Below are 24,444 nucleotides of genomic sequence, written 5' to 3'. Positions count from 1 at the left end.
TTTCAAAGGCTTTTAAAGCTCAATTAAACAGAACCAGCTGCCTCATTCAGGCTCCTGAGTGCTATGATCACTAATGGCTTCAAAAGGGAAGATGATATCAACAGAATAATCAATAATACCTCTCACAGCAACTTCTTCTCACAGAAAAGGTCCAGGACACATCAATATTAGTAAATCCACAGGTGATTTTGATAGGTGAATGGTAAAAAAATAATCTCAATATGAGTCCCCCTCACATTCTAATGATAGCTACAAAAAATTTTTTTCGACCAGTTTATAAAAACTGATCCATTAAAACCCATTACATGACAACTGTGGAAATCGGGTCTCTTGTGGGTGAGCAAGGAATTACGACAAGAAAACCGGCAGTCTGTGTAGTGCTACTGTAAATGGGCCAACAAAACCTTTGTCTGTTAAAAACTGCATATAGAACCTGAAGTCAGTCATAACAAGCTTCACATGAGCCTAATGCAGAATCAGATGAAGGAGATCAAAATACTCAAACTGGCTAAACCTCCTTATTAATCTTGAAATGGCAGCTCCTTGGCCTCGTGCCACGTTGTAAAATGTGGTTTTGAAGTCCTTAATTGCAAAGTTCCTGAAAGTCAGAACAAATTGTACCACTTCCTATATCCAAGGAGGATTCTTGTGGCCTCATCAAGTCTTGATCAGCCACTTTGCTGCATCGAGTATTTAATCCTGCTGCAGCTGACCCTATGCAAATGCTCTCACTATCTGCAGCCCTGCAGAGACTGCAGTGAGATGTTTTAGTGTCATCTGCTCTATTCAACGTTTTCTAAAAATATCCCAACGCCTGCAACAACTCTTTTTCAGGGTTTGAATGTGCAGCCACATAAACTTTGTGATGCACATTGTGATGTCACACAAAACTGTATATTTTTTTATTTTAAGCTGGTTTCATATGATGTTTTACTGTTTCCCCATTAAGCCCAAATAGCAGAGTGATTCTCATTATGTACTGTGTTGGGTAATGGGAACAAATACTGTTTGTTGTATTTCTAGTATGCATTGAATATTGTCCCTGTTATCCATTTGCCCTTCAACAATGTCAGTGACAGATTCTTCCTCTTCTTCAACTCGAGTTGCTTTTATTAATGCGCCGAAGTCTATATAATATAATGTGTTATGAGAGAGAATAACACAGTGGTGGTGCACGACTGTTTTATCTTTTTATTTATTCCCTATTTGAATCCCTATTGAATGTTGCCTTGGTAACAACTACTCCTACTGGGCTCCAACAAAAAAAGTCTCCGTGGCGGCTTATAAATAATATTATGATTTAATAATTTCATTTATTTCTACCCAATTTGGGACTTTCAACATTTCAAGAAGTTGTTGACCCTTATATTGTTTATGATTTCTGGCTGTAGGCAAGTGTACGCTGCTCCGCATTGATGCCCTTGCTCAGACTAATGCCTTTTGCAATCCCAGGGGACGTGTATTTCCATACTTTGTTCTAAGAAGTTATTCCTGCCAAAGAAATATACGAAAGATGAACCTGAGCACACGAGGGTCGGCTGTAATTACTATGGTGCTAATGATGAAGTGAGTTTTATTTTAGTTTGGCTCAGGAGTTCATGGTCAGTGAGAGGACGGAGTTGATGTGGGATTCAAGGAAACAATTGTTTGGCAGATACTATACTTGCATACTTCATACAGTAAAGGTACCTAAACTGCAGTTCTTCCCCGCTGAATTTTTCTCCCTCTATAGCACTAGAGCCAGTAAAAGTACTGACTGGAACATTTGGCCCAAAAAAAAGGAGTAATGAGGTCAAGGTGCTAGAAGCAATGCCTAAAAAAAACCCCATTAACTAACATTTAACCCGCTTAACAAACCCAAATATAACACATGGACGGCTGCCTTGTATTAAGAGATGGCTCTTTAGAGAATATCTGACCTACTTGCCTAAATTGATTCTAACGGTGGCAAGTTTCATTTGATGCCTACCATCAGTCCCCGCATCTGCACTGAGCTGTGGATATTTGGAAATTGACTGAAGGTGTTTGTCTGTCAGGTGGATCCCTGTGATAATCTGGTGACGTGCCCTGAAGAGGGCATTTGAAATCAGTCAATCCACTTAGTTTCTGGCTTCGAGGCAAAGCTGTAGTTTCATGCCTGGGATCAAAAAGGAGCAAAACTCTCACGGAGGTGTACTCCTGCATTATATTCACTGTCACCCAGTTCTCCGCCAACATTTGTTTGGTTTGGGTGTTTTTTTTTTAACGTTCACTGAACCCAAAAGTCAATGTTCCCCTAATGTAGTTCAGGAAATGTTTCTTTGTGTTCCCAGAACATTTGGGAACTTTCCGCAAACAGCAAATCTAGAGGTGTAGGAACAGAGAGTTGTGGTTGTCTGTTTTCCACCTTATACCTTACATTACACACAGCACGGCACCAGACTTCTGCCTCTATCCTCATTGGCTCACCTTTCCATTCCTGTCTCATCTTCTGTCACCGGCTGTCTATCATGGTGGTAATTGGGCGACTGTCTCCTCCTCCTGGGGGGTCGGTGATGGCAACTGCTCAGAGTGTTATCCTGTCTTCTTCCAATCACAGCTCCTCTGATTGTAAACACCACTTGTAGGGTACTGTGTCCAACTGCAGTCAAAATATACTGTAGGTGTAAAGATTTTATAGATTTAATCCAATAATTTGACATTTAGGATTCAACGATAAAGATGTTTATTGAATGTGATGGAAAGTTATATCATCAACCGAGTTCCTTTTAAGGAGAGTCCTCTGAACTTTGGGATTTATTCAGCTTCCAAATTAAATTGGGCAACCATTTCATATTAAAGTAAGACATAACTTGATAAAAGTAAGTGATTAATACCAAAAATCTGTCCTTACATCTTTGTTTTCATGCAATCTCATTAAAGCTGAGGCAGAATGTGATTACACAGCTGATTTTCATTTTTTATTTTAGAAGCAAGTTTATTTCTCTCAGGGACATCTATATAATTTGTGGCCTTTGTGTCAGTTATTACTAATTGCCATGAAGGGCACTGTGATAAATTGAGGTCAAATCAGGGAACTACATTAATGGGTGAATATATAAAGCTATAGTAACACTACTGTCGCTGTACAGTAATTACAGTTATTACTCATTACTGCTTTTATTATATTAACATTAGGGAAGGATGAATTCTCCAGGGATCTGAAGCTGCACTGCTTCCATCAGGTATGAAGGAGTGCAGGGGGACAGTACTTCCACTACAACAGCCAGCACATGTCAGTTCACTGCACACATGCAACAAGCATGTAGTGTTAAAACCCATTATCGACCAATGTGGTTCCTAACAGCCAGAGCACAGCCACAGTATCAGTGACGGCATCGTGCCATGTAGTCAAAATCACAGCCTGTCTCAATCAGCCTTGGCAGCAGCTGATCGCAGCCGTTTAACAGAGACTAGAGCTGATAAACCAGCTCCACTAGTCACAGTTATTAGTTCACCTGCAGTGATGGAGAGGGAGCCTGTGCAGCCACAGCTGAGACTGCCCAGAAATGGCCGACTACCTAATGCTACACAACACTAAGGGGAAAATACATGACATGGCAATGCAGAAATTGGCAAACAAGGGAGGAACATATGAAAATTGTATAATTGCACAATATAAAGAGGAGAAGCGAAGCAGTGGAATTGTTGTGTAGTATTTTACTGAACCTCAATACTCCTGTCATTGCATTGTCCATAGAACCAATGTAACAGTTACCACGTTAGCGTGAGTATGTGTTTTGTTTTTGCTGTGTTGTGTTGTCTTTTGTAAAAGTTTGTTTGCATGAGATTTTGTCTGCATCTGTTTTGTTCAGGCGGATTGTGCTTGAGCTGCAGCTACACAAGATTTGTACTAGATCAAAATTAGTGGTATGATGCCACACGTGGACAAAAGCCAAGTGTCTGCAAGCGGCACAGTGGTTGGTAATAAACAGTGTGACTTCACCGACACTGTGCCAACATCACATGATTAATAAATAAATCCTTTTTCAAAAGCCAAGGGTACACGCATGGGATTGATTTCAACACAATAGTGAGTTGCAAAGCAGGTTTATTTTTCTAATGGAATATTTCAGGGAGTGTGAGCACATCAGGGAATTGTTTTTGTTTTTTATAGAGATTGATTTGTGAAGATGCAGCAAAAAAGGCAGATAATTTGCATCCTGATGGAAGGTAAATGGGTTGTTTATCTACTTATGTATGTACAATGTAAAACTGCAGTATTATATTTTCACAGAAGTTTTTATATTAGTGTGCGCAAAGTTTTTTAAATGTTGATTATTGCATTGCTGAGTAATGATCTTACGTTAAAATGCCAAACATTCACATTCCTCATCATATGGCCTTGACCAAGTTAATGGTTGTCTCTGTATGTCAGCCCTGTGATACACTGGTGACCTGTCCAGGCTGTACCCCACCTCTCGCCCAATGTCACCTTGGACTGGTGACAGCCCCCACGGCCCTTTTAAGGAGAGCGTCCATCCATTCATCAATTATCATTACTGCTTATCCATTAAGAGGTTTGGCTCAGGTTTGGGTTTGTTTTTCACCCGTGTGGTTGTATGACTGCTCGTGGTTTCTTTGCGTGTCTGACAGATTGTTAGCAAAATGTTCACGTGCCCATATCTCGAGTACTGAAGTGGTTGAGAAGAGGTTTCAGGGTAGAAAAGTTGCACCTTTTGTTCCCCTATGAAGTAATAATTTGTGCAGCCAGACCTACCTCCACAATGCTGAATGAGTCTGGCTTTGTGAGTAGAGGCCAAGTCAGATGTCTTTGTATGGGCGCTCTGGCACAGTCACACCTTCAGGCCTTGATGTGTTTAACTGGCATTTTGAATTGTGCTCGTAATCATAGAAAATATCCTCCTGGGTATTATTGTGATAATAAAGGACTTTCAGCGGTGATTCATTTCTGTCCTGAGGTTCTCCAGAGCAGCGGCGTGACGCTGAACGTTCCTGAACGTTACATGATAAATGTGTCAGGAGCTGATCAACCATCCATTGGTATGCATGTAGTCTGAATGCTGCACCGGCTGCATTAGTTATGATGAATAATGATATGATTTGTGGTCTTGGCGAACTGTCGGATTTATTTCCCGAGAATCTTTTCTCTCGAGAGACAGTTTGTCATCACCTCAACTCGCACCATCCTATCGTGCTGTGGCTTTAAATAATATATATGGCTGTGGCATTTTGAAAATGTACTTCTTCGGGGCAACCACTATATATTTCACTTGATGCACTTCATCTGTGGTGTTTTCCATTGTTGTTCTTCAAGGTGTAATAGCTGTTATGCAATTGTATCAGCCTTGCAACAGAAGGTCAGCTTTAAAAGGTTTCCATTACTGAAAAGGTCAGTGCTTCCAGGTGTGAAGCTGCACCAGCACACCAGAGAGGGAAACGTCAAAAACATTGAACAAAACATGTAATTGGGCGAATTGTCTCTAATTGCACTAGATCTATTATTCTTTTGTTTTCTGTGTGACTCTGTGTTCACTTGGTTGCTCTTTACATTTGGTAATAGGCAACAATATGATGCACATTAAAGTCTGTCTTGTGTTTTACATTTATAATTACTGTAAGCTCAAGCTCTGAGTTGATGCATCAAATTGTTTCAATTAATCAATAACAAGGCTTTAGGTTAATTGTTTTAACTCACAAAATCAAATGTTTGCTGCATATTGTTCGGCCACTGGGACCGAACCTGACCCAAAGCCAAACATCCTCTCTAAGTATTAGTGTTTATACTGTATGTGTGTGTGCGTGTCTTGCACACATGCATCTGGGTACCCATTGCTCCTCTCGTTCTCACTCTTTGTAAATGTGTGTGTACATGCTGTGTGTCCGTGCATGTGTGTGTGTGCACATCTATTATGTGTGTGGGCTGTTCCCTCCACTACCCTGAGCGGTGGCTAGGGGGTGCACTATGGACACGGTGTGTGGATGGGTGAGAGAGGGAGAGGGAGAGAGAGAGCAACAGACAGAGAGTGAGAGTGTGTGCGTGTGTGCGTGTGTGTGTGTGTCTTTGTAATGTATTCCTGCCTGTGGCTGGGCTGGTCACATGGGGAGAGCAGCCTGTTTAAAACAGCCTCGGCTTGCTCTCTCAGAGCAGTGCGAGACGCAGAGACAGACGCACACGTTCTCCCTCTCTCCCCGCTCTCTTTCATGCACACACACACATGCTCATGCACGCAGACGGCAACTGTCCTCTATCGGACTGACACACCACACACGCTGGGATAGACACACTCCCCTTTGCTACAGTGGAGAAGAGGATAAGAAGTGACATATCAGGAAAAAACTGAAATACAGAAAAAGAGGAGGTTCACAGTGAGTAGCCCATTGATTTTCATTCATTTGATTTGAATTTATTTTATTTTGTTGCATTTTTTTGGGGGGACTTTGGTCTTCTTCAGCGCTGCCTGACCAGGACCTGACAGGGAAATAGAGTTGGATGGAAGGGACTGTGACACAAAAAAAGGGAAGGAAGGAATAGCCAGGAGCAAAGGAGAGGTGGCAGAGGATAGTGATGTGGGGCTAGTGCAACAGCGGAATACCTCTCCATCAATCTCTCCCTCTGTCTGTGGGATCTAATGCTGTTAATTAGCAGCGTGCGCTTGGAATGAGAGGAATGCCACTGCACGGAGCTGGAGTGGGGTTGGCTCTGGACTCTTTTCTGTGTGTGTGTCTGTGTGTCTGTGTGTCCCATGTCCTCCCTGTCCTCTTGTGTTTTGTATGCTGGCTGCATTGTGGAGGACGACCGAGCGGATGCTTAGCGGACTCCCCGAGACGCACGCTGCTCCGGCTGTGATTTATAGAAATGTATTGATATGCAGATGGGAGATGATGGACCCGTCACAGTACTCTGTTGCAGCGATATGAGTGATGTGTCGGTGGGGGGAGAGGACAGGGAGTCTCTCGCCTGCCTCTTCTCTGCCTGTCCCTCTCTTGTCCTCCTGCCTCGCCTCCCATTTCCCTCCCTGCGTGCTGCCGCTGCCGCCACTGATCTCTCCTCTCTGACACTGTCCCTCCTCGTCTCTGTCACGTCTTTTCATTAACTTTTCTCCCTGTTTGCATATCCCCCCTCTGTTTCTGTGTGTCTCCTAAGCTCTACACGCTCTTTATTTCATCCAGCTTCCACTCTATCTGCATCCCCCTCCACCACCACCACCACCACCTCACAAACCCCACGCTGGTACATGCTGGTGGAGATTGCTCAGTTGTGTAGAAAGGGAGAGAATCGCAGAGTTGTGAAGAGGGAAGGAGGGGAGGGAAAGGGGAGAAGAAAGAGAGAGGAATGAAGGAGAAAGTGGAAGGAGAGGAGGGAGGGGAGGTGGGGGGGCATTGAAAAGGCTGACACTGGCTTGGACAATTAGCCAGGGGAGTCCGTCCTGGGGTGCTATTCTGAGAGGGGCTTTGGCCCCTGGGCCCTGGGCGCTGGGTCACGGGATGCCTTGACCCCTCCAGTCGACAGCTAGGCATGGGAGCCATTATCACAGCCTGATTGATTAGCACTGAGCGGAAATCCCTTTTCTCTTCACTCCTTGGGAGAAAAAGACGGGAGCTTTTTGTCCTTTTGCTGCTGCTGGTTTAGTATCTGCCGGCATGAATGTGTAAAGCTCTGGCTCTTTTTCTTTTTTCTTTCCTACTGTTGTCAGTTATGGAGGTCTGGTCTCCATATATCTCCCCTCTCTCGTTCTCTCTCTCCCTCACTTCTTTCTCCCAGACAACTTTTCTGTGTGTGTGTGTGTGTTTGAGTGGGCACAATATTTATTTAACCACAAGACAGTTTTCCTCTGAGAGAGATTCTGCAAAGATTTGCTCTGAGACTTCTCCATAGTCAGACATCCGATCTGATTGCGTTTTCCACGTGCACGTGTTTCGGCTTCTGTGAGGTGTGCACCTGCAGACGCTGCGTGTGTTTTGTCGAGACCTCCTGGAAGTTGTCGAGGGAGAAGGGGAGTGGAGGTGCGAGAGAGATGGATAACTTATAAAAAAGAGATGTGAAGGAAAATATAGTAAAAGAGAAGAATAGTGGGGAGAAATATACTAGTGGACAGCTTGGGAAATTGAGCTTCTCTCCTCAGACTGTGTGTTTTCCCTTTATTGTGCCTGCATCTCCATCTCATTCCTCAGTTTTGATCCTCCCCAGTCCCATCCCTCGCTACCTCGCCTCCTCAGACTGGGGAGTTTAGCGGGGTGTTTAGCCCAGCTCACGGCTGATCAAAGCAGTGTGTGTCAGACCGGGCTTAGCCCAGGCACTCCTAATGGAGCACCGTTTTCATGCCTAGTTGGTGGTGGAACGGGTGGGAGAGATGGGAGGTGGTAGGGGGGGGGAGAGAAAGGGGGTGCAAGTAGAAAGACTGACAGAAAGAGTTCAAGGGAGGAAAAGGCAGCTATGCAGGGCAGGCAGATGGAGAAATGGGTTCAAATATGAATGGTACAGGCGAGAAGAGGCGAAAGGAGTGAGAGATGGTAATGATTAACAAAACAAGGAAAAGGTGAAGAAATGCAGACGAGAGCAGAGACAGTGGCTGTCAGGAGCAGACAGAGGAGCTCAGAGATGAGGAGAGTCAGGCTGTACATGACTTCCCAGTGTACTTTCTTTTTTTCTAGTGGAGGGACCGATTACCAACAGGGCATATACAGTGTAGCCCGGCACAGGATAGCTTCCACACATGGTTTGGTTTTAGGCTGGAAACAACACCACACGGGAGGAGGCGTGCGTGTGTGTGTGTGACAGAGGAGTGTGTGTGTGAGAGAGAGATGATGAGAAAAAAAACTCTGTGTTAAGCGTCTGTGTCCCTTTATGCCAAGCAGCAGCAGGTAAAGTCTACGTATATAGATTTTTCACGGACGATAAAAAGCCGCCGAGACTTCTCTGCACATTGACCCTGAAATTGGAAGTTTGACTCCTCATTGACAGATTTTTAGGAATTTTCTCAGTAGAGCACGAATAAAAAGTTGCAGTTTGTTGATATGTGAAAAAAAGTCCTACAATTGAAAACTTGCATCTGATTAACCCATCAAGACCAGATGCAACATATGCATCTCCCTCTGCGATGTGTGTTTGTCATTGGTTTTGTTGTTTTCAAGATGTGTGACCGATTTCCGAAAATTCGATGAAATGCGTTATGTGAATTTTTTTATTTCCATGCAGTTTCAACCAGAGAAAAAGTTTTTCAAGTCGCACTTCGTCAAGGTTTAGTGAGTGGCTGACAAAATCGGTTACAGGGTCTCTTAAACCTTTAATTTTCCTCTGACGCTGATAGAAGCGTGTGATAAAAACAGAACACAACTGGAAATCACAACAATTGTGCTCGTTTCCAACCGTATCCAGTTAGTAGGGTAAATGCAATGATCCACGATGAAAGTTTCGAGCCCTCAAATAATTTTATTTATAGAGGCTGAAAATAAATAAAGGTTTCCGTGAATGTCAAGGTTTTAGGAGGCGTCTTTTGTCCCAGTGGAGTTAAGGAGTCTATGCTGAAAAAGAGTGATGGCCTTTTAAAAAGATGCTCAAAGAACTGGAATGTAAAAATTCTACCAACAGCAGAATGAATGAATCACTAAACTAGTGACACTAGTTTATATTCAGTGTCAGGGTTACATAAAAGTTTTTATATACTTCTGAACTTTACTTTCCCTCTATCCTCTCCTCTCCTTCTTTCCTTTCAACTCTTTCTCGCCTGATATATCATCACTAATCCATTTACTTACTTGTCTTTACCTCCATCGCTCACCCTCTCACTGACTCATCCTTTACCCCTTCATCCCTCTTTCACTCCTGCTCTTATGGGCTGTTCACACGCATGGATTCATAAAAGCTGGGACAGCGTCGGCTGCTGTCATTGTGAATGAGTCGCGGCTTTGACGCCCTGTGCCTCCCCCCCGCCCTCGCTCAGCTTGACAGACTCAAAAGAGCCCGGCCGCACTACAGGGAGAAGTTTAGAGGCTCAGACACAGTCGGAGCGACAGCCAGTGACATTCATCTTGATTTCAGTGGAAACGGAAGCTCAGAGTTATTTACTGCTACATTATGCAAAGGAACTTTTAAAAATTGTTATTCTCTGTGACCTGTCTTCAAGTTAGCAGAATATAAAAAATAGTTTGTGGATTGTTGGTGTGTGCAGGCATCGGAGATTAAATACACCCGCAATACAACTGATTCATGACCGGCCAGATACCGCCAACTACTTTTATCCACATGTGTGAACGCACTGTTACTCCCTTAGGTCCACTCTGTCTTACGTCCTCTACACTCCTCTTTTTTTCCTCCTCTCCTCTCCCATCCCTGGCTTGCAATGCTGGTGTTTATGCTTCAGACAGAAGAAAGGTAAGGTAAAACTAGGATAATATTTCCCCTAACATACTTACTGCCTGGGTAAACATCCTCCGACAGATGTCCGAGTGCGGGTCTGATCAGAGCAGCGCAGGGGCCGCGAATCTCACTGCTGTAACATACACAAAGCCAACAAATTGGAAGCCGGTGTGGAGATGTGTGTGAGCGGGCTGAGAGGTAGGGAGGTATGGAGAGTTAGTCACCTTGAAAACAAAAGGTTTTTCTGGAGGGAGATTAGTCCTGAAACTTTCTTTTTGGTAGCAAAGGGCGTTACAGGAAACTTTCAGGTCAACTTTGATCAATGGACAGATTCATTGCTAAAACTTGTTGGCACGAAAAACATTAAATTTATGCCAGATAATGTGTCTGTTTCTTAGGAAACACTCTCACACGTCAACCGGTTGGAATCTTCTTCTCAACCAAAGAAAAGCGATAGAAATGTTCAAAGCTGAACCTCATTTGATTTAAAAAGGGCGTCGAAAGGATTTGGGTCTGATAAGAGTGAGAATCTAGAGTCGTAAGGGAAGAATTGAATGGTAGATTTTGGTGTGTGTGTGTGTGTGTGTGTGTGTGTGTGTGTGTGTGTGTGTGTGTGTGTGTGTGTGTGTGTGTGTGTGTGTGTGTGGTGTGCACCAACAGAGACGTATCACATGCCTCTGTTGAAACAAATGCGGTTGCGAGCTCCCACTCTCCCCCGTCGACCCTGTGTCTCTCTTTAGTTAGATGTGCCGCTTGCTGTGTGCTTTTATCTAAATACACCTGAGGCTTTGAGAACATGACAAGATTTTGTTAAGATTTGGCCCCAATTAAGCGGCTTCACACGTGTCTCAGAGATCCAAGTTTAACGACTGTTTCCTCTCTGCACCCCGAGCTGGAAGATCTGGCTCAGAGGGGGACTTGGGTGTGTAATTATTTCGGTAATCCAAAACGACTCATGTGCTTTCTTTGTACATTTTTAATATGGCGAGAACATGAAGATATTAAACCCCTCTCTAATGCCACAGCTCATAACATGCCCTCCAACATTGGATCAGAACCTTTTAAATTATAGTTGTGAAATATATGTAAAGAAAGAAAAGTCTCTTTCTGTGGTTGTGAGTCTCCGTGCTTGGTTTGTAAATTGATATTTTTCTAAACTTGTATATTTCTGCTGCCTTTTTGTTCTATTTGCTTCTGCTTTTTTTTTTTTTGTGCCTCCGAGTCAGGGTCTGTCAGTTTGTCTTTTCATCTGTCAACTCTTGTGTGTGCCAGTGGGTCAGTGTGCGTGTCAGTTTGTGTGCGTACATGTGTGAGTCTCTGCTGTACTTTCTCCACTCAGCCCCTGTAGCATTCTTGCAGCGCGGACGATAGAAGATTTTGACTCCTAACTTTCTGATCAAAGCTAACGAGGGATGAAAGGAGGGAAACTGAGAAAACTGTTAATGACTCTGTACGCCCCAACCCGCCGCCGTCCATACCCATCCACATACACACACTCCAAAGTTTCCTCTAGGCCTGTCACATTTTTCCAGAAATGAAAACTAATTTGCAATGACACACAATTGGTCCGAATGCATTCAAATGATCCCCCCCTCGTCAACAATGGGCTGCATATTCTTGCAGATAAATCTTGACGCACGGTTGTGCACTTGTTGGCCTCAGCAAACTTTTCTGCTAGATCACAAGGCAAACTATTCCAAACTGTCCTCAGTGCTTATCTGTAAAGATTGTATTAGAATATTAACTTTCAAATGAATGTTTGAATTTCTGTCTCCTGCCATCTGAAGGCAGTTCACAGACTCACACGCTACACGACATGTGCGCTGCAAACTCGAGTGCGTGCATATGCCAGAAACATACACACCCATCTTTGCATTGAGACACATTAAGTGCTCGCATTCAACATAATTTCCTCAGACACGAGCACATTGTATATTTAAATGCATCTTGAGGACAAGCAGAGCAGAGTAAATATGCCTCCAGGCAACGGCGCAATATAGTACAGTATGTATCCAGTGCAGGAATACATGATGAAACTTGTGAGGGAGTCATTGAGCACATCTCTGAGCTGTAGATGTGCGATTGGTTTTTCATCCATCCTCTGTTTAGCATCCAGTCCCATAGACCTGCTAACGTGGTTGATCCTTTAAATACTGGAAATAATGATATTGGCAAATTAGCTCAGCACATGTTTTTATTTTTTTCTATATTGGCTGAACGATTACCCCTGGTGCTCACTTGTGGTCCCACTAGATAAAAGCAAATAAAGCCTGTTTGTTATCACATTGCCATGTTAATAAAAACAGCATGTAGCACCTTTTTAAATTGGTTAAATCAATTGCATCTAGATGTATCTGCCATCTGTGGAGGCTTTTCATCTGTTCTGCCATGGGTTTGTAGGCCATTGATCAAAAGCTACTTATGTCTGTGACCTTTCTCCCTTTCACTGCATTTATGACGAGTTCTGATAAATGCAGCATTAGCCTGCCTGCAACATATCTGCTGTCATCAGTTATACGCCTGCCATCTCTACCTCCTTTTGAAGAAATGCGTATGTGAGCAGACATGTATAGTTTGATATATACATTAATCATTTAAAGGAAAAGCTGAGGGGTAATCTTTGATCCTGGATGTGCTGTAAAAAAATATATTATAATAAAGCCACCACTTTTATTTAAATAGCAATTTTTTTCAGTTGTTACTCTCATGTCTTTTAATGTACAAGTCCAATGCCTGTTCCAAACATGCTTGTTTGTAATGGTTGCAGCTTTCTTCTTGAAACTGTAAAAGTAGTTGAGCTGCGAAGTAAAGACCAGCTGCAGGACTCGGTCCACAAAGAGCTTCTCACCTGGTTATTCCCAGTCTGGTGAAGCTGGACTCAGTGAGCAGAACCCCCAACTAGAGAAGTCGTTGTCGTCACTTAATGTTTTTTTTAATACTGAGTGCATCACAATGACACAGACTCTGCACTTCTTTGCCCCCTTATGGAAGTGTGAATGCGATAAAATGAACAGTTCAGAAATATGAGAAAAGCTAAAGAAGGGAGGTCGGGTATCGCTAACTGCAGACAAGACGTGTGGTCACTTCTTGTGGGAGAGGAGACACTGGGAGGTCGACCGAAGTGCCACGAACAGTTGAGTCTAACAAAGAGAAAGGATGTTCTCACCTGAGACGGCATGAGGGAATACAGGAGACGAGGAAGACCTTACAGGAGGAGGCTGTGAATCCTTGAGGGAGAGATTAAGAGAGACGAGATGACTGTAAAGAAGACTGGAGAGGTGAGCGGGAGGCTAACAACAAGAGTGATTTGTGGTAGGAAAAAGGAGACAAACACTGGAGATTCAATCGTGGCGCAGTTTTACAACAGGATGCCATCAGGCGTGATTGGGACCAGAAGGAAAGTGGCAATGAGAGGATAGACCTCGCTGAGTGTGACGGCAAATGTAGGAGGTGTGTGGGTGATGGGAGGAAATTAGAGGGAGAGAATGATGACTAACACGTACGACTGTAATCTGTGTTACTGGAGAAGAAAGGATGGTGAGCAGGAGGGAGCTCAACACCATTATGGCCTCTATTGATTGAGACAGAGAAGAAGAGGTGCTAAGATTAGAGAAAATGGGAAAAGAGGGAAAAGTGTTTCAAATGCAGTTGCAGTCACAATTTGGAATTTTGTTTTTTTACCAAAATAACCTGAAAAAATTAGTAAATTAGATTTTTCCTTCACGAGCCGTATGGAAAGCTGCAACACCGCCGTCTTCGTTAATTTGCACGTTTACTTTTTGTATCAAACTCAAGCTGAGACATGACATCATCGTCCCTGTGTGTAGAAAACGGCTCTGGGATGGTGCCGTATTATTAATAATGCACCGCGTTAAAAATGCATGAATTTTCCATCAATTGGAAAATGAACATTAGGGCACTTTTTTTTTTCTCTACATGATAATGACATGCAGATGGCTACATCCTGTTGGTCCTGCAAGATATTTATTTAATATTTATTACATTAACGAATGCATATAGGCTATTAAAAGCCTTAGTGCTCTGTTTCTGGCACTGCTAACTGTACGTGTGTGTGTGTTTGTTTGTTTGTGTGTTTATGGTTGTGTATCCTTATGTCTTTCTAATGTCTGTGTCCACTCAAGTGTGAGAAGCCGCTGCCTGTACACGTCTGTTGTTGCTCACGTCAAGCTCTTTCCATAACCGTCCATAGGTTTGCTTTTTGGGCGTGTATACGACGCACACTTGCCTTTATGCACAAGCGTGTATGAGTGAGTGCCTCTCTCAGAGCTGGAGGCTTTTAATCTATTAAAGCCTGATCCTTAAACACTAATCAATGCAGCCTTTTATATTTCCATTACAGTGCAGAGGGAAAGGGATAAATAAAGCATGACCGTGGAGCTCAGTGGCGGCCACATAACAATGAAAGATCCCCACGGTTGTTCAAACACACACAGAGAGGCTCGACTTAATTGTGTCAAAAACAGGTTGCAGTGCTCTGTGGTGGTAGATTCTTCTCCATCATTATTTTTGACACTCGCGTACTTATTGTCGTTCTGAAATGTTGTTTTCTGGGACTATTTCCTTCATCGGTGGTGTGAATGAATGCTAATGAACTTCCTGTTCCCTTGACTGACAGTGTGTCTCTAGAAATGTATGCTATGATTATTTTTTTTTGCCAGAATTCACTGTCCCATTTTTATGTATTAATGCTGCAAGTCGAGTCCCTCTGCAAGGTTGGCTGATTTTCAATTATATATTATAGTATGTTATTATATTTACAGTTCCTGACACTTTAGGTCTTATTTTGATAGTTTTGGTCATTGTTTCAATTGGCTAAGTTAATATTGTACCCACGGAAACAGTCCCTGAGCTGGAGAGACGTGGTGACTGCACTCCACCGTCTGACAGGGTAAGAAATGAGCTGTCACACCGGTTGTAAACAAGGCAACAGTAAAACTTTAAAACACTTGGAGACAAATGTGAAAATATGCTGAACTGAAATGCCAAAAGAAAAAAGGTGGTGGTCTTTAACAGCAGCATCATGCGTAACCAGAAGGGGTCTCTGAGAACTTTTCTACTACACTTAAATCTGTGTCTCTGTCACTCTTAATCCTGCTAACTAACAGGCAGACAAAACAAAAACATAACCTCCATTAGTGGCGGTAATCGTTTAGTCGTTCGGATCACGTTGTTCACCTCGGGGGTTTGTTTATAACCTGTATGATCGTTGCACTGAGCACATTTCTTCCACAACCTGACACACTCCCCTTCTCCCAGCTCTGGGCAATTAGTTTGGCGAGGGGCAAATTGCCAAATGCTGCAGAAACCAGAGCCAAGATTTAATAAACTGGAATTATAGTTCACCGCTCAAAGGAAATTCCTATTCCTCTCAGCCAACTGGTAAACAGAATAATGAGCATTTCTTTGATTTAAGAAAAGAAAGTCCTCTCTTTATCAGGAGGCTCAAAGAATGGAGGCAAAGCCGGGGCTGTCTCATCTGTGTCTTTTACAATTAAAAGGATGATGAATGTGTGTACTTGACACCTCCTACTTACGTTTAAACAGATAATTGCCTGTGCCTGCATTAGAATATGTGCTTTTTTTAAATGCGCCGCACTCTATTAGCCGACTCCTGTCACTGGCCTCCCACCCCTCTGTCTCCCCTTTTTTTAAAAACCTAGCGCGCTCCTTGCTTGCAGTATTGCATCACATATTCCCTTCAGACCACATTTCACTGGTGATAAATGCACACTGTATCATTCAGCTGTCGGGAGACAACATTTCCAAGCCGTGCAGCTGACGGCATGCCCTCCCGTTTTAGGGATAATTTACAGCAAATGACTGCAGTGCAACAAGAAGGCACACTTGCCACCCCCCCCCCCTGCTTTTTCCCCATTTAAACCCACTAAACTGACGGTATTTGTCTCCTCCCACAGCGCACTTTAATAGCAACGTCCGCTTGTGTACATGTCCCTCAACCCCAATTAATTTACTATACTTAAGTGGCGGATTTGCATTAGACTGCGCTAGCCCCTTGGAGTATACTTTATTAGCGTTGTCTGGGTTACGGGCACCCCCGCCGCCATTCCCTGCCACCCCACCCGTGCCCTCGGATTCAACATGCACACAAACACATTTATTTCACCGTGCGAAGCCAACAGTAATGCAGGAGTGTTTTTTTTTCTTCTCCGCTTCACTGTGGTAGTTTATTAGCAATGTCTCCTTTGATAGTTGGTGTGCACGCTTGATTATGGCTGAAAGGGAGTGGGCCGGGCGCTGGGCCGGAGAGGAAGTCTGCCTAATGATATTAACAACATCCTTTATTGGGTAGCTACTGCCGACGGAGGGAGGGGAGAGGGAGTACATGGGCAGGGACCAGGGGAGGGGGGGGGATAGGCCGAAAGAGACGGGGAGAAGGGAGCTGGAAAGAAAAAGGGAAATGGGGGGGAAAGAATTTAGGGTGAATCAAAGAAACATTGTGTGGAGGGAAGGTGGGGGGGGGTGCAGGAGCTGGTTACCTTGTCTGGGGATTAAGCAAGAAGCAAAATAAGGAAGGGGTCAATAGACAGGACAGGAAAAAACCCAGAGAGAAATTATGATCCCGACACAAGTGACCCTGACCCCAGTACTACAGTGGTTTGTAGACTCACTCTGTCTTAATATATTACACAGAACCGTCAGTCCCTCTGTGCCCGGCTAATAGAAACTTTGCAGTCGCATCACAAATTGCCTAGCAACCCCGCCTCGCTCCATCATGGACGTCCACCGGGGGATTAGCTGCCTGTAAATAACGGCACAGTGCCTAACAGCTGGAAAACCAGAGATACCTCAAAAAATATGTTGTGAAGCTGATTTAAGTCTGGTTTAGTAATGTCAGAAAGTATCAGCGATGATCTGAAAAGTCTGTGCTCACCGGACTGTAATGGTTATCTAGGCAGGTGCTGTGGCTAACAATGCAATACCCGACACCTCAGGGACAGCACTTGAGTGTTTTGTTCTAATTAGATTAAGATGTTTTCCTCTATTTATCATTTTAAGCTTCTATTTATAAGGATAACAGAATTAGGATTTGCTGAATGTGCCTGTGGTCAAAATGCTTTTAGGCGTTCAGTGTTCAAGCAGCAAATTGAAAATATAATATGTAATTTTCCTCTTTTTAAAATGTCTAAAAAGAACAATCCACCAATTCAGAACTATGTCCATCTCTGCTTTACCTTCTTGGGCGGAGGACATATGGCGAAGGAACAACCAGCCGCCAGCCAGTTTGCCAGTCAGCTGATTTCTCCTTCCACTGTTTGTATTAGTCACTCTTAATGGTTCACGATTGTTCATTGCCGTTGGCTGCGTAATGTGACTACGACTTTACTACATTACCTGATCCGTGAACATGATTTGTTCACATGAGTCGCGTCAGGTAGATTCTCATCAGCAACGTTGGCGAAGACTAACAACTCCCATGATCCCACGCAACTTCTCAACGTCATCGATTTAGGTCTTTTGTCATCATTTTGATTGAGAGACCGTTTAATGGCCGAAATTGCAAATAATACGTTTAATGGCAGCTGGAGTTGCTCAGAGTATTTAATCCGAGGACACACACAGAATGAATGAGAGCTGTAGGTGGATGGATGGAGGGGATTGCATACAACTAAATTGCAATAGCAAACACAACAGCTATACGCCAGCATCACAGCCTGATGCAAAAACCTCGGGGAGAGGCCTTGATTAACTGAAGTGATTGGCTCCCTTATTGAACCTGACAACTGGATCTGATAGGAGCAACTGTGGGTCGAAGGCTGTCGGGGAATGTGAGGCTGGTGGTTTGCACTGGTCGCCATGGGTCCAAACGCAATAAGTCAGTGGGAAGAAGTATGGCTGAGTTATGATTGGGGGGGGTACTGCAGTGATAACCATGTTAACCATTATTCTAGGGTATGGGCCAGTGTTTGTGTGTGCCCATGAATGTGAAATGTTTGACCTCCTTTCATATCTTCATTTGCTCACATCCATACAGAAACATGTTTTTTTATCCATAATGTATTCAGCTTCACACAAAGGGAGTCAAGGTGACAGGAATAAGCATCATGCACACTGGGTCATAAACACTTGTGCACAGGAGCTGTGTTGTCGTGAATGGAGTGGGGGTTATTTACATAACCAGTTTATGTTCTCTTGTGTTGTTGAAAGACATAATGAGATAGTCACATCCACATGCCACTTACAGATAAATACACATTATTACTGTATTGGAGTTGATTAAAGAGAAAACTACTGAATGGGGACAAAGAAGGACTGAGCTATAATCAGTCTATGATGAGATTTCTCCATTGCTTTGGAAAGAGAGGATTCCATACACACTCTAACAAAAGAAAATATAACGCTTCTACACCTTAGCTTTAAAAAGTGTATATTCTCTTATATTTCAGGACTAAAGGATTACATATTCATTCATTACAAGATATATTCCTTCTTTGAATAAAAGTTTAATGTTGTTCGGCTCGCAAGTGTTTGGTTAGTCCAGTTTAACCTGCAGGAGTTTCTGCTGCCACCTAGGAAATAAATTCATGAGTGAAAATTAGTTCTTAGCATCTCCTGGCGTCTTTACGGCAGAAATGAAACAAAGCAAATCGACGAAAAGGCCAAAAATGACGTCCGTCATTGATGATGATGAGCTCAAAAATACTGACGTCTGCAAAAAGGTGAACATCACCTCAGTCAGCTGACGAGTTGTCTGTCTACAGATACGTATACATTGTTATGGGCGGATGAGAAAATTGCATTTCAAATCAATCATATTCAATATAAGTCTGGTTTGAGGGTTATTTTGTGTTGCAGCGACATCTTAGTTCAGCTCAGAGCACAAACGTCATCGGTGTCTGGAGTTTAGTGTGAAAAACAACAACCTGCATTGTGTTGTTTATGAATAATGTAATGATGTAAAAAATGCCTATTCCCACCTCAGCGCCTAAGCCCCCAGAAACCAGGGAGAACTCTGAATGAGAGCGGGTACGTGCCGATCGTTTAGACGCACAGGGGTCAAATTCGTGAGCTAACCTGAATTTTAAAATCCAATCGAATGCCATAACTCTCTTAAGTCAGGGAGTGTGCATCTTTGAAGATGGAAGGCCTCACCGCTCTCTGAAATGTTAATTTCATTGAAAAGTTAATTTGTCTTGCATCATAAACACATCAGTTGCATTCATAATTCTGCCGTTGCTCAATCCTGGAACTTGTTTTGCTCTTACAAATCATTCCTTCATGGCACCAAATCCTGTTATCACTTGTAATTATGAACTCTCCTCAAGCACATCATATTAAACAAAACACTTTTTTTAATCTTTAACAAGCTGTTGTATTTAACGAAGCACAAAAAGTAACTTTTTAGTCTGTAGAGAAAACCATACATGGAACAACATATGTTAACAGATGCAACCACAGGACCGTGTCTGACACTATTGCAAACACTCACATAAACACATAGTGAACTATCACACATGCATGTTCCTGTTCACACACACACACACACACACACTTGCACACAGACACCAATTGACAGGGCGTTGATTGTGAGGCAGCACCAATCCTCATCTCCCACTAACACCCAGCGAAAGCTGTCACCTTGAGAAGCCTCGCTCGGCACCCAAAAATGTCAAGGCTGGCAATTTCCTCTATTTACCTTGGCGAGGTGCCTGAGGTCCCGTACTCATCCCAGATGTGTGTTATTGTGTGCAGGAATCTTGTGTGTGTGCAGGCATGTTCTTCTCCGTTCAAGTGTTTGTGTGTCTGTGTAGCACTGTGGCATTTATGTTTGTCTTTCTGAGTTCCTGCATTTGTGTGTGTGTGTGTGTGTGAGAGAGAGAACTAGACAGAGACCGATAAATAAACTCATTCCCCTGCACTGTGTCTCTCTGTAAGCCGTGTCAGCATCTCTCTGCACCTGTGGCTAAGGAGACGTATCAGAGAGACACACACACACACACACTCACCCACATAATATCAGAGAGCACACAAGTAACCACAAAAATACAGCACATGCGTGAACTAAATGCAGTGACAACATACAAACACAGCACATGTCAACGTAAACAAACACTTTTACACAAACGCTGCTGTTCACGCAGACACATGTGTTCACAGTGGAGTCACATGCAGTGACACGTAATGACAGACGCACATTGAGAGAGAGAGAGAGAGAGAGAGAGACCCGCTGGTCTGTCAGGGTTAGGATATCATTCTTTTCCCAGGATTTTCCCCCCAGGTTGAATGTGACTGCTCTCCATTTCTATGTGTATATCTGTCTGTGTTTGTTTGTGTGTGTTTGTTGTGTGTGTGTGTGTTGGTTTGTGTGTGTTTGTTGTGTGTGCATGAGATAGAGCGAGAAAGAGAGAGATAACGCCGACTTATCTTTGACATGGAGCCAGAGCAGAAAATAGCCCCTTATCAGGAGGGATAGGAAAAAAAAATGGAGAATAACCTCCCACACTGTAAATGACTTCAGTGTGTGTGTGTGTGTGTGTGTGTGTGTGTGTGTGTTTTCTCTTTCTTTAATTGCATCTACCATATGTTGTGTTACACTGTGTATTTATGTGCCACCCTGAGCATGTGTGTATCTTATGTCTGTTCATTGTCACAGTTTAAATTTAGTTTTAATCTGTGTGATTGGAGCCTTTTACATAACTTAAAATGTTACATCCTGTTCCAGAAATAGAGATTGAAATGGGTTGTTTTTTCGCAATCACAGCTCCTATAAAATCACGAAGAGGTCGCCGTGTAGGAGCGTCGACGCTCGCATCGACCCGTCTCCAAAAAAGCCCAACGTTGTAAATATTGGAAGCAGCCCTGGCAAAAACAGAACCGGTCAGACCATGTAAACTGGCTGCCTGAAGCGCCACAGTTCTACGGCCAACAAATCGATGCCTGGTGGATAAAAACCCTCGCTCCAAACACCAGCTGAACACACCATCTGTTTCCCTGCGATCCCGCTCATTAGGGATAGGTATTTTAATTTGTTTTTATTTCCCTTGTCATTTTGTGGGCATCACCATCACCCCACTACTTCCTGCCATCGTGTTCCTATTGTCGTTCGGCTTTTTTCAGCGCGGCGTCGGAGCTTGCCATCTTGTTGTTGGTGCTTATTTATGGCTCCATCACAGATTGTTGATTGGATTCCGTTTGCTTATTTCCCGCTTATTGTTTGATCCCGTATTTTTAAAACCAGCCTTTATAGCACGAGCGGGGCATATGAGCAACATAAAGTTCTCGACACATGGTCCAATGCCTCAATTTACCATATTTCCTTAAACTTCACCACATAAAACAATTCAAAATCACACCCGAAACCCTTAAGGTGATTTCTGCCACTGCTGCATCCATTATCTCCTCTTTTTCCTTTTTCCTGGAGACGACTCATCTGAAAACCAATGGAACCAGAGACCAGAAAGCCCAGAGGCTGCAGTCATGCTCGCCTTCTGCCACGTCTCCCTCCAGATGCAACCTTTACATGCTCCATCTGTGGCTCTCATTGCTCTCAACAGCCTCCTGCAGTGGTGCCAGTGCTGATGGGCGCAACCGGAACTGGTCCCATCCACCTCAGTGTTAGACAGGACACTCCGGGTGAACAGGGTTATAGAAATCACCAGTTGATTACTTGCAGACATTGAGGCTTTATCTAATTAAATATGTGCTGATTAGCCGATTGGATAAAGCCAGGTTCTTAATTCTTGTTTCATTTTGTCGACACATTAGAGACAAACACTTCTATACTCCATAATTTATTTACTCTATAAATAGGATATTCATCAGCCGCGGAAAAAAAAATCTCTTTTGATCATGTTTTTAGGGAGAAAATATTCTATAATTCAAGCTATGAATGATACATGAACAAACACTAACTTAAAAGAGGATGTAGGAATACAACTGGAAAGTTTGTGTGCAAGTCCTGGGGCTCTGAAAGTAAGAGAATATACTTATTTGGAAAGAAATACTGTTAAATATATGTATTTTCATTTAAATCTACAGATGGAAATCTGTAGAGGGTTTTAAAATAAACTACTGCAGAAATGTTTTTTTCCTGTAGTGTCTCGCCTCCATGTTGATTACATGCCATTTTCCGATTATACACATATGATGGAGTTGAGCATTTTAGCTAAATGAGACTTTGTCCAAATGTGACTTTTAATTCTGGCCGACAATTGAATTAAATAAATCCGCTCCCTTCTGATTGCCGAGATTGTAATTAGGCATTTTTCTGATTACACAATTTGTAAGTAGAGTCTGTATGTGTTTGAGAGTCAGAGCCAGAAAGTGAAAGCCTGCATGTGAATGCGCGTGCATGCTTTAGAAGTAGATTAGATTTCACTGTGAAGGCATGTTGAACAGTCGCTCAATTTCCTGCCGCGCGTCCAGTTTTTCCCTCCCCATGACAAATTCCTCGATTTCCTCGCAACACATTCCTGATGCATTATTGGTCATGGACATTATATGGTCCCACATATTCTGTCTCTCAGACTCTGGGAAGTGTCGGATTGCATGGGAGTTCACGCAAGCAAGGAAAAAAGAAAGAAGGCAAGAGCAACGTGCAAGCCAACAACGTTGCATCCACTCGAAGACGTAGTGTCTCGTTCACGGTTTCTGCCTGTTTTATTTACATTCCATGGGTTTTCTTGTTTCGTAATATTTAGACGTGGAACCACTTTATGATCGGAAGTCATGCTACATTTACCCTCTTCTTATTTCATTATTTATACACATATGATGCACCTTACGCTGTTTGGCTGCGGTTACAAAGCCACCACTGTTTAAATAGTGTTGCTGCCTACAAAAGATCCATTGACGCTGTCGGCCCGCACTCGTAACACAGTGGAACTGAACGCAGCTTGTAATAACAGAACATGTAGTATCCCGTCTCAGTCCATTTAAGCAGATACATGAAAGACATTAAAAGATTCTGCTGACTTTCCTCCACAAAAACAATGTTCTTTAATGAGGTTTTAAACCAGAGGGAGAACATTATCTGTAAAGAAGGAGTGAATGTTTGTAGTGGCAGTGGGGGGGAGCTGACATTGCTTGAGGCGTCCATATTGTTGAGGAAAGTTAAGGAGGTTTAGCTCGAGTGTGAAATCCAAATTCAGGCCCTTCGGTTATGCTCAACTTGACGGGTTGCGAGTGTATGTGTGAAAAGCGCGAGCGTGTGTGTGTTAGCATCTGCCCGCACATGTATGCACACGCACGATTCTGTTGTAATGACAGTTTTGTCACAGAATATACGACCGTGCACTCGCATGAGTGTATCTCACTGGCATTTCCATTTAAATGTGTGCGTCTGTGATATAATTCACGACCTTCCACTGTGGCATTAATCCATCGACTGGTAGCTCAAAAACACAGAAATGTAGGAAAAAACGTCCATATGGAACTTATCTTAAGCGGCCATATTTCTCTGTTACTAGGAGCAATTTGTTTTAATTGCCTACTTAGAAGTAATATGGCCTCAAACTAGCATTTTTTTTTTCCATAAAAACCTAAATGAAATATGAGAATGCCTATTAACTGCCGTGATTATGTTATAATAATCAGAAAATTGAGTTGTCAAGACTGGAAAGCCTCCTTTTAGATGGTAGTTACACAGCATATGCTACGTGTTTGTGTGTCTCTGTGTGTGTGAGTCTGTGGGTGTGTCAGGAAGTCAGGTTACGGTTACATGGTGGGTTTTTGTGTCAAATTTTCCCACTTAAATCCCCCAATACAGTGAATTAGGACCTAGCTGTATACATTTCCACCTGCTTAGGCTATAATTGGTGGGTCCAAGTTGATTGCTTCCACAGAGATCCTTTAGCAGAAAATTGAAAAATGAGTATATGATTGATAGATACACTTTATTAGGGGCAGCGTACTTTAAAGTGGGTAGAACCTCCTTTCTTCAAAACAGCCCCCATGATTGGTGCCATGTTGACATGATTGCATCACAGAATCCCTGCGAATCTCCCATTGTACCACACTGGTTTGTGACCTGGTGCCTCATCATGTTGGAAGTAGCCATGAGATGATGGTAAATTGTGGCAGTAAAGGGATGCACATGATCAGCAGCAATATTCATAGGCTGTGGC

At 43.1% G+C, this 24,444-nt stretch overlaps 1 protein-coding gene across 1 annotated transcript in view; it reads left to right on the top strand.

Annotated features, from left to right (window-relative positions):
• Positions 1–6,089: 6,089 nt before the first annotated feature.
• Positions 6,090–24,444, top strand: part of cntfr (ciliary neurotrophic factor receptor) — a 199,000-nt gene continuing 180,645 nt past the window's right edge. Inside the window, exon 1 of the mRNA XM_035184508.2 lies at positions 6,090–6,348. The gene's annotated coding sequence lies outside the window, so the exon portion shown is untranslated. The remainder of the gene's footprint in view (positions 6,349–24,444) is intronic.

Source organism: Hippoglossus stenolepis, chromosome 18, assembly GCF_022539355.2.
Source record: "Hippoglossus stenolepis isolate QCI-W04-F060 chromosome 18, HSTE1.2, whole genome shotgun sequence".
Classification (NCBI taxonomy): Eukaryota; Metazoa; Chordata; class Actinopteri; order Pleuronectiformes; family Pleuronectidae; genus Hippoglossus; species Hippoglossus stenolepis.
The sequence above is the reverse complement of the archived record's forward strand: the minus strand, read 5'-3'. Positions and strand labels throughout refer to the sequence as shown.